Below are 9,331 nucleotides of genomic sequence, written 5' to 3'. Positions count from 1 at the left end.
TCATCAGCACACCAATTGGTGGTGCGTCTGAATGAAAAGGCGGAATAATCCTCAACTGAACTGAACTGAACTGAACATGGCGGCCTCCATCTATGGGCGGCCGTGAGGGCCAAAAGGGTCTCAAAACCACACAAGGGTCTCAAAAGTACAATAAGGTCTCAAAAATACTCGAAAGGTCTCAGAAATAAACACACAATAAGGTCTCAAAAGTATAATAAGGTCTCAAAAACACAGAAAGCTCTCAGAAACAAACACACAGTAATGTCTCAATAGCACAATACAGTCTCAAAAACAGAGAAAGGTCTCAGAAACAAACACACAACAATGTTTCAATAGTATAATAAGGTCTCAAAAACAGGGAAAGGTCTCAAAAACAGAGAAATGTCTCAAAAACAGAGAAAGGTCTCAAAAACAGAGAAAGGTCCCAAACACAGAGAACGGGTCTCAAATACAGAGAAAGGTCTCAAAAACAGAGAAAGGTCTCAAAAGCAGAAAAAGGTCTCAAAAACACAGAGACGTTGACCCTTTCGATCCCGGCGGCTGCGTCGTTTGGATCAAAAGGGTGTCAAAAACACGTTATGGTCTCAAAAACACGTTATGGTGTCAAAAACACGTTATGGTGTCAAAAACACGTTATGGTGTCAAAAACACGTTATGGTGTCAAAAACACGTTATAGTGTCAAAAACACGTTATGGTCTCAAAAACACGTTATGGTCTCAAAAACACATTATGGTCTCAAAAAAAAGGTTATGGTCTCAAACCAGGTATTACAACCGACCGTTATATGTGCTTGCAGTTTCGTATGCGAAACTACACATTCCGTCACGCACTTCCGTATGACGAACTACATATCCCAACTTGCATTTCCGCATGCGGTGATGGTCGGGATGTGCAGTTCCGCATGGGGAACTGCGATATTTTTGGTGCATTTCCGCATGAGGAATTGTAATATTTTTGGTGTATTTCCGCGCATGGTGAACTGCAATATTTTTGGTGTATTTCCGCATGTGGAACTGGAATATTTTTGGTGTATTTTCGCATGGGGAACCGTACAATATTTTTGGTGTATTTCCGTATGGGGAACTGCAATTTGTTTGTGGCACTTCCGCATGCAAAATTAGCTATGCGCATACTTAATATTGCAAATATATGATTGAAAATGCAAAAACTAAAACAGTAAATACTATGTAGGTGGTAGGGTTGAGGAGAAATGACATCCCAAAAATGTCTAATTTTCGCCCTTCCGGCGGCCATATTGGATACCTAAATTACATAATTGAGTGAAATCGCTTAATTTTTGTCAGTCATCTAATTTGGGCCAAGAAAGAAAATAACCAGACTTAAAGCCATATTATAATATTCATAACATTTGCTGAGGAGAACGCCCTCATTTTTTTTCAAATTCTGGTTTTACACGATTGTAAGGGTGGTGCAATAATTATGTGTACCCCGGGGGTGAATTATAGGGGGGCAAAGATTTTTGGCAGGCCAGAAGGGGGGCAAGCATTTTTTGGCAGGTCAAAGGGGGGTCAAGCGATTTTTGGCAGGTCGAAAGGGGGGGCAAGCAATTTTTGGCACAGATATTTTGGGTACCGTTTCTATATTATGCCCTAAAAAGGCGTAGGAAAACGTTAGGAACACATTATGCAAAATTTCCTGCTCGCTGCGCTCGCATTATATGATAAGACAATTTAAGCATTTAAATTTGGGTTCCCCAAAATCTTGCATGTGTAAGGGGGGGGCAAAGATTTTTGGCACGTCAAAGGGGGGGCAAAGGTTTTTGGCACGTCGAAAGGGGGGGCAAATATTTTTGGCATGGCCAAAGGGGGGGCAAGCGTTTTTGGCAGACCATTTTGAGAATTCACCCCCAGGGTACACATAATTATTGCACCACCCCTAATGTACTTTAGTCAATAAAGATTATCTGCAAAAATCAAGACTTTAGGTGCTGTAGTTTTGTCAAAATGCGAGATTTTGAATAAAACGATGGAACCGGCGTTTTATTATTACGATGGAAATATTAGTCGAGCACGTGTAGGCCTACACAGTACGTACACGGCGTGCGGGATACACATACACACAACTCCGAGGATCGTACCGTATTACAACCGCCGGAGTAACATGCATGGGCGCTAGTAGTAAATTCCAATTTTCTATGCTTTACCTCACTTGTTCGGCTCAAAATTAAAAGGGGACAGATCTGACAGTAAAAGCTAACATTTTATGGAAAATAAATACTAATCTATTTTTACAGAAATGTTATAATATGGCTTTAAGATAAAGAAAAAAGTTTTTCAGGTTTTTTTTTTATTACCGGTACTCGTCATAATATATATCATACTTATTGGTTTAGATGGTTTGTTTATTATATTTATAATATGAAGACCGGTGGCTATTGAGATATGCTGACGATTACCACTGATTACCGTAACATCGACCCTTTTCTGATCTCACCGGTGCTATTGATGTGCATCATTTGAGATCTGCGTGAATTGGTAATCGATAATCGTTTGAAATATAATAGAATGTGGTCACAATGTCAAGTAGACAATGCCATAGTCATAGTCATGATGAACCCATTTCGTTGAACTCAAAATTATACTGATGTTTATTAAAATTAAAGTATTCAATAGTAAAATGGTCATAAAGAATTAAGAATATCAGATGATTAGTGACAATAAAAGTAATTGAATGCAACATTATCTTGCATAATTATAATGGCTCACTTTAATACTGAACAATTCTGATTTTGGAATCTACCATGCAGTTTATTGATAGCGAACCACGAAAATCCGACTATGGACTTTGAATTTTAAGCAGAACTTTGCCCCGGGACTTTGCTCTCTAAAAACACACTGTCAAGCATACTTGTTTATCAGTCCATTAACCACAAGTACTAAGCATGGTATCACAGACGCGCTAGATGTTTGATGAGAGATTAACTTTCGCGTCAACACAAAAGCGCCGCAAATACCACAGATAGTTGTGTACGGTGTAGTTAATGGTAATGGCGCTGGCCCGGAAGATTTAAACCATAGCGAGATATGGGCGACCAATCACAAGGCAGATCCATTTAAAGATGCATTACACTATGGTCAATTTTAGTTAGGCCAGAAATTGGCCTAACTCTCCACAGAGTCCCGTGTTAAAAATCTTAACTGCAAGGCAGGTGGTGGCCGCATTGCTTTCTCTAAATTCAGTAAATTTTCATCGTCAACCGTGTAATTGAATGGGATTATTTTGAAATTTTAAAACGCAATAGGCCTATGTTGATAAATAATATAAATACAAGCTAAAACCGTTGGGGTTCGATAATGAACCCCACAAAACTAACCGACTATATTGGAAAATGCCATACGGCCGGGCGGTTTCACAAGTTGCCGGCTCGCGCTCGATCATGTCATCCGCCGCCTGCTGCAAGGCAAAGTCAGTAGTCCACTTGGGAAGCTAACAAACAGAGGGAGTGCGATGACTGAAAAGATCAGATACACAGTGGCGGCGCCACGGGGGGGCATGGTGGGGGGGCAAATTCCCCAGTCAGAACTCTTGCCCCCTGTTGCCCCCAGAAAAAACCCAAAATTACGAAAATTTCCGCTTTTTACGGTAATTTTGCGCAATTGTTGATTTTGCCCCCCCTGAAATTCACTTTCCCCCCTAATGCCCCCCGAAAAAATTTCTGGCGCCGCCACTGCAGATACAGATGTGAAAATCTATCAGTTGCACACAAATCAATATAAATCAGAGTTTTATGCTTAAATGTAATAGCCAGAGTATGCAAAATGGGCAAGTGGACAAATTCTCTGCCTCTTAAACGACATCAAATGCGCCATAATTGGGTATCACGAATCGTTATAGGCCTATATGATCTGCAGTTAATATTCATATTTTCTTTTATACAGAGGATGCTTCAGTTTTGACAGGAAAAATATTTTCTTGAAAACCCTCTCACTAGGTTATTTAAAAAAGGTAACCACGCTTCCCTAGAATGTGCAATAAATTAGCATTAAAATTTTTCTTATTCTAACAGCAAGCGTTTCTAGAATGTATTATGGCGATATGTGTTGTAAATAATAATAGGCTTAATAATAATAATAACACTAATAATAACACTAATAATAATAATAATAATAATAATAATAATAATAATAATAATAATAATAATAATAATAATAATAATAATAATAATAACTCTTTTCTTTGAAAATTATAAGAAAAATTTTCCTTTAGAAATGGGCCAAATTGTGGTAAAATTGATTTAGGCCTACTGTGTGCTAGGCTCGCACTGTCCCATCTGGCCCCAACAAAAAAATCCCATAGGCCTAGTAGGGCCTAAATCAATGGCGTCCCAATTTACCCCAGCTGTCCCATTTTACCCCAGCCTCTTTACAGCAACAATATCGCAGTGGGGTAAAATGGGACGCCTTAAAGACTCCTTGATAAATTAAAGAAGCTGGAGGCCGACGGGCACCATTTTTTTGTGAAACGTAAGTCTACCAGACTCTTGGTGATGTACATTTTGTTTTGTAGTGGTCACTTGTCGCAAGTTGTCGGGTATTAGTATTATAGCGGAGTAAAATCTGCTGGGGCAAAATGGGACATTATTAGGTGGACTAATTTGCCCCACTTCACCCTACTGTGTTATGCTTGACGAATGAGGGCAGCAGTCTAGTGAACACCAGGGTGAACACCACTCCTCGTCACTCCATACATAAATTCTCCCAGCCACATTTCCCTAATATGAAATTTAAAAAAAGAAAAATTAAGTTTGGCAGTGATGGGGTTCGAACTCACGGCGCGCCACTATCAATGGATACTCTATGAGCCTAGCGCCCTAGACCGCTCGGCTACCTGTAACCTGACTTGTTGGAATCCATCTTGAAACTTATTTGAACATATATCATCGCAATTTCAACATAGGCCTACCACATAACAAGCAAAGACAGAAAACGTACCATATTTTGGAATTTTATTTGTTTAAAAACATTAATGTGTGTTAATAGCGCTCAATTGTTGTTAACTACGTATTCTACATACAGAAATCCGACAATAAATCCCGGGCAATAAATGGGCTCTACATTGACAATGCATTATATCGTAGAAAAGCTGCTCTATCATGAGCCTATATGCGATTTGTTTTGCAATTGATGCTTCTAATGTTGGCTGAATGTTTTTGACCCGGGTTTTTGATGATCATGAAAGTCAATCTTTGACAAGATGTAATTTTGCTACGGAAAGTGCTATGACAAAACGGTTTTCAGTTTTGGCTTTCTTTCCAAGGGGTTTAATTTGATATAAAATGATGCGGTGTTTGATGGCAAATTTCAATTCACCTTTTAGGGGGGATGTCATTTTCTTCAGCAGGGGGATCATGAATATGTCGGTGACCGCAGTCAATTTTTTATGACCCCCCCATCGCGGGCTTAAATATTTTACGACCCCCCAATCGTGGGTCAAAAACTTTTATGACCCCCTTCCATCAAAATTTTAGAGCGGAGTGCACGAAACGCGTTAAAAATTTTGACCGTAAGCGTAAAGAAGGCGCACGGAGAGCGCACAAATCTTGCATTGTATAACTAAAGATTGTGTGCACATTTTGTTTAAAAAAAGTGTAAGAAAAGTTTAAAATTTTGAGTCGCCAGCCCTTAATAATTCTATAACCCCCCTTTTTTGATTGTTACAAAATTATAACCCCCCCTATTTTTGGTCTCAAAATTCTATGACCCCCCCCCCCAGTATATTCATGACCCCCTTCCGAAGAAAATGATAGCCCCCTTATACCTATAAGGGGGCTCAGCTGTACAATAATTATGAGCCCTGGAAGGAGGGTAAAATTGGGGGCCGAGGCAAGCAATTTTTGCGAGCCGAGCGGGGGGAGCCAGGAATTTTTGGCACACATATATGGGACGCTCTAAAAAGGCTTAGGAAAACAGTTACGGAAACGCTTTAATATGCAAATTTTCATGCTTGCTGTGCTCGCAACATATCTAGACCTTTTAAGGTTTGCAAATTGGGATCTCCAAAAAGTTGGCATGTGTAGGGGGCAAAGATTTTTGGCAAGCCAAAAGGGAGGAAAGTGATTTTTTTTGCAGGCTGAGGGGGGAGGGGCAAGCGATTTTTGGTGGGTCGTTCGGACATTTTACTACCCCCCCGGCTCATAATTATTGCATAGCCCCACATATGGCATATAAATGAAGCCTGTGGTGTGCGACGGATGGGGGGGCTTGGGGCACCAGTGGCAAAACTAGACTTGCAATCAAGGGAACAGCTAGCTGGGGGTAAATCTGCCACCACTGCCAAGGGAGGGGGGGGGGGTGCTGAGGGGAATACAGATGCATGTGCTCATTTGTGAGAAGGGGGGGTGGGCCAAGAATTTGAAACCAAGCCACTGTAACAGCCCCATGGTGGGGGATTGTGCCACTGTCCCAGCTGTACCCTGACAAATTTTCTAAAATCCTCTTTTTCTTTTTCAGGCCTACTAAAAGATCAGAGCTACACTGTACAAGTAACAACCATCTGCCAGTCACCATTAACCAATGCCACTGTGAGCCAGTTCATGTCACATTTTGCAGCAGAGGCAGATGAAACAAATGAAATAAAAGGACTGAAATAATGACGGGATTAAGAAACACACTTCAACATCACTAATTGAACAATACTTGTGTTGAAAGTCAGGACTTATAAATTAGGTGTAACAGAATGTGTAAAAATTTATTAAGATCTATTAGAAATATTCAATCTAATAGATTAGAATTGAATCTAATTCAATTTTAATATTTAAGGGATTAAAATTGCTTAGATTGATTTTTAAACCCTTCAAATTACCGGTAGATGTGTTTGAATTAGATTTTTTTAAATCCATCCAAGTGTTTTTAGATTAAAATCAAATTAGATTGAATTCTAGATTGAATATTTCTAATAGATTAGAATTCAATCTAATTTGATTAAATGTTTTAATCCAATTTTGGATTTGTCCCAGATCACAATCACTCATTTTTTAATCTTAAAGGAATTTAGAGGGAATATGCTGAATTGTATTTTAAAAATAAAGACTGCACAAAAAGTAACGCAGCTGTTATAAATACGCCTGTAGCGTTTGAACTAATAATTGTGTTCACAAAATTTCAACATAGAAAGACGGCTGATTTATTTGAACGCGCCTTTTGATACCCCATTAGTCCAATCTCGTTCAATAATAACAACACAGCAGTGTTTTTAAAGAAAAATACCCAAATTGAAAAGTTGCAGTTATTTGTATTGATTTGAAGTCAGTGCAAAGATAAATGGACGGTTTTACGTGTCACAGTGCTTGCGTAATAACCATTGATTGCTGTAAATTGCAACTTTTAAATTTGGGGTTTTTTTTCTTTAAAAACACTACTGTGTTATCAGTATTGAACGACATTTGACAAATGGGGTATTCAAATGAGCGTAAATAAATCTTCCTTCTTTCTATGTAGAAATATTGTGGAAACGATTATTAGTTCTGAACCTATAGGCGTATTTAAAACAGCTGCTTATTTTTGTACAGACTTTATATTGGGTATCTTCCATCACACAATAGAGGATACATACATAGTAAAAAAAAATCTCCATCATTTATTCTCTATTAAGTAGGTGTGTTCAACTGTTTTGGTTTGTTGGACTTCCTTCTTCATACTTTTTTAATGAAAAAAATAGTGCTTTTATTTTTTCACTTCCTTACAGATCTCAAAATAAAATAAAACAATGATCAAAGCTACATATTCACCATGCATTCTTGTTTATTTCATGAACTCTTGTCTTTCTAATAATTATGTACCACAGAAATAGGTGTAAAAATACATTTAGTAATGAAGTATGAGATAATGAGTGCAAAAAGACCATTTATTTAGTCTATTGGCAGCCACTAGTCTTTTGAGAAGGCTTTTGTGCAGACCTTCATTTTTTTTTGGGGGGGGCACCCTTTGTCAAGGCCATTGGGGACCACTTGTAAAGGAATGAAGAATACCTTGTATGAAGTTAACAAAGATCAGGGGCACAACGGGCAAAACTGAAAAACTGCAGGCAATGGCCCTGACTGAAATTCGAGCCCAGGTTGTGTGAAAATATGGTGCCTTCACAAAAGACTAGCATTAATAATAAATAAGCATTGACTGACATCGGCTAGTCTTTCCTGAAGGCTTTGAGTGTGAATGCATTGATGCACAGCCACAGCCTTAATGAAAGAAACAGTGTCTGCCAATAATAAACTATGAACACTTACTCCTTTTAGGTTATTAATTATTTTAAACTGTTGTGATTTGGTAGTTCACAGCATCTTACGAATGGTAGTGAGCTTTGGCAAAAACTGCATTGCTCAATTCATAGCGGCGTGTAGAAGAATTAAAATATCACAGATATACTTTTATAGGTGCTGCAGTTCTTGAGTTACGTTGTAAAGAGGGCTGAAACAACAACACTTTTGTAAAACGTATATAACTAATCAACAGCAATAAATTAAGCAAGTTTGCAAAGTATACGATTTGTAGAATGAACTTTTGCAAAACATCAAGGTGTTAATTTTCAATAATATATTGACCTAGATAATGAAAATCGATTTTTAGGTTGCTTCGACCAACAATACCTCATCTACCCTTAAAAGCATTTATAAGTCAAGGGTTTACATGTAGGACCTTTTATTTTAGTTTTATGTCAAGGGTTTACATGTATATAGGACCTTTTATTTATTTATTTAATAAATAACAGACATTAACGGGGCCTTATCTGCAATAGCTGCCAGGTGACATTTTTTTAAATCTTCATGAGATGTGTACACTACATAATGCATAAATTATCAAGATGTCTATGGGACAGCTATTGCAGTTAGGGCCTTTTGGTTCTAAACCCTTGGTTAGTGGATACTCATCATATTTACGGGGATGAAGGTAAACCAGTAGCGTAGCCAGCGGGAGGGATGGAGAAGTGGAAAAATGGGGACGAGAAGAAGCCTGGGAGAAAAGAAAGAAAGAAGGAGAGGGAGAGGAAGGGGAGGGGAAAAATAGATGGGGACGATACTGACGTTTGCCCCCCGGACTGACATGCTGGCTACGGGCCTGAGGTACACCCCCCTTGTGCCCCTGACACTATGGATCAGCTACTGAACAATTTGGTCTACAATTACTCTACAACCTGCATCCGCTAATCCTAACATGCGCTAGTCATAAATGTCACTAGTCCAAGATAAAAAAGGGTCGCTAGTCCTAATGGCTGCAGATTTTCCTTTGCTAAGGTCTTGTAAACCTTATTTATTTTTGGACTTGTGAACCATTTCCTATTTTTTCGGACTAGCGATCCGTATTTTTGGACTAGGGA

Source organism: Amphiura filiformis, chromosome 7 (assembly GCF_039555335.1).
Source record: "Amphiura filiformis chromosome 7, Afil_fr2py, whole genome shotgun sequence".
Classification (NCBI taxonomy): Eukaryota; Metazoa; Echinodermata; class Ophiuroidea; order Amphilepidida; family Amphiuridae; genus Amphiura; species Amphiura filiformis.
Note: the sequence above shows the minus strand (reverse complement) of the source record.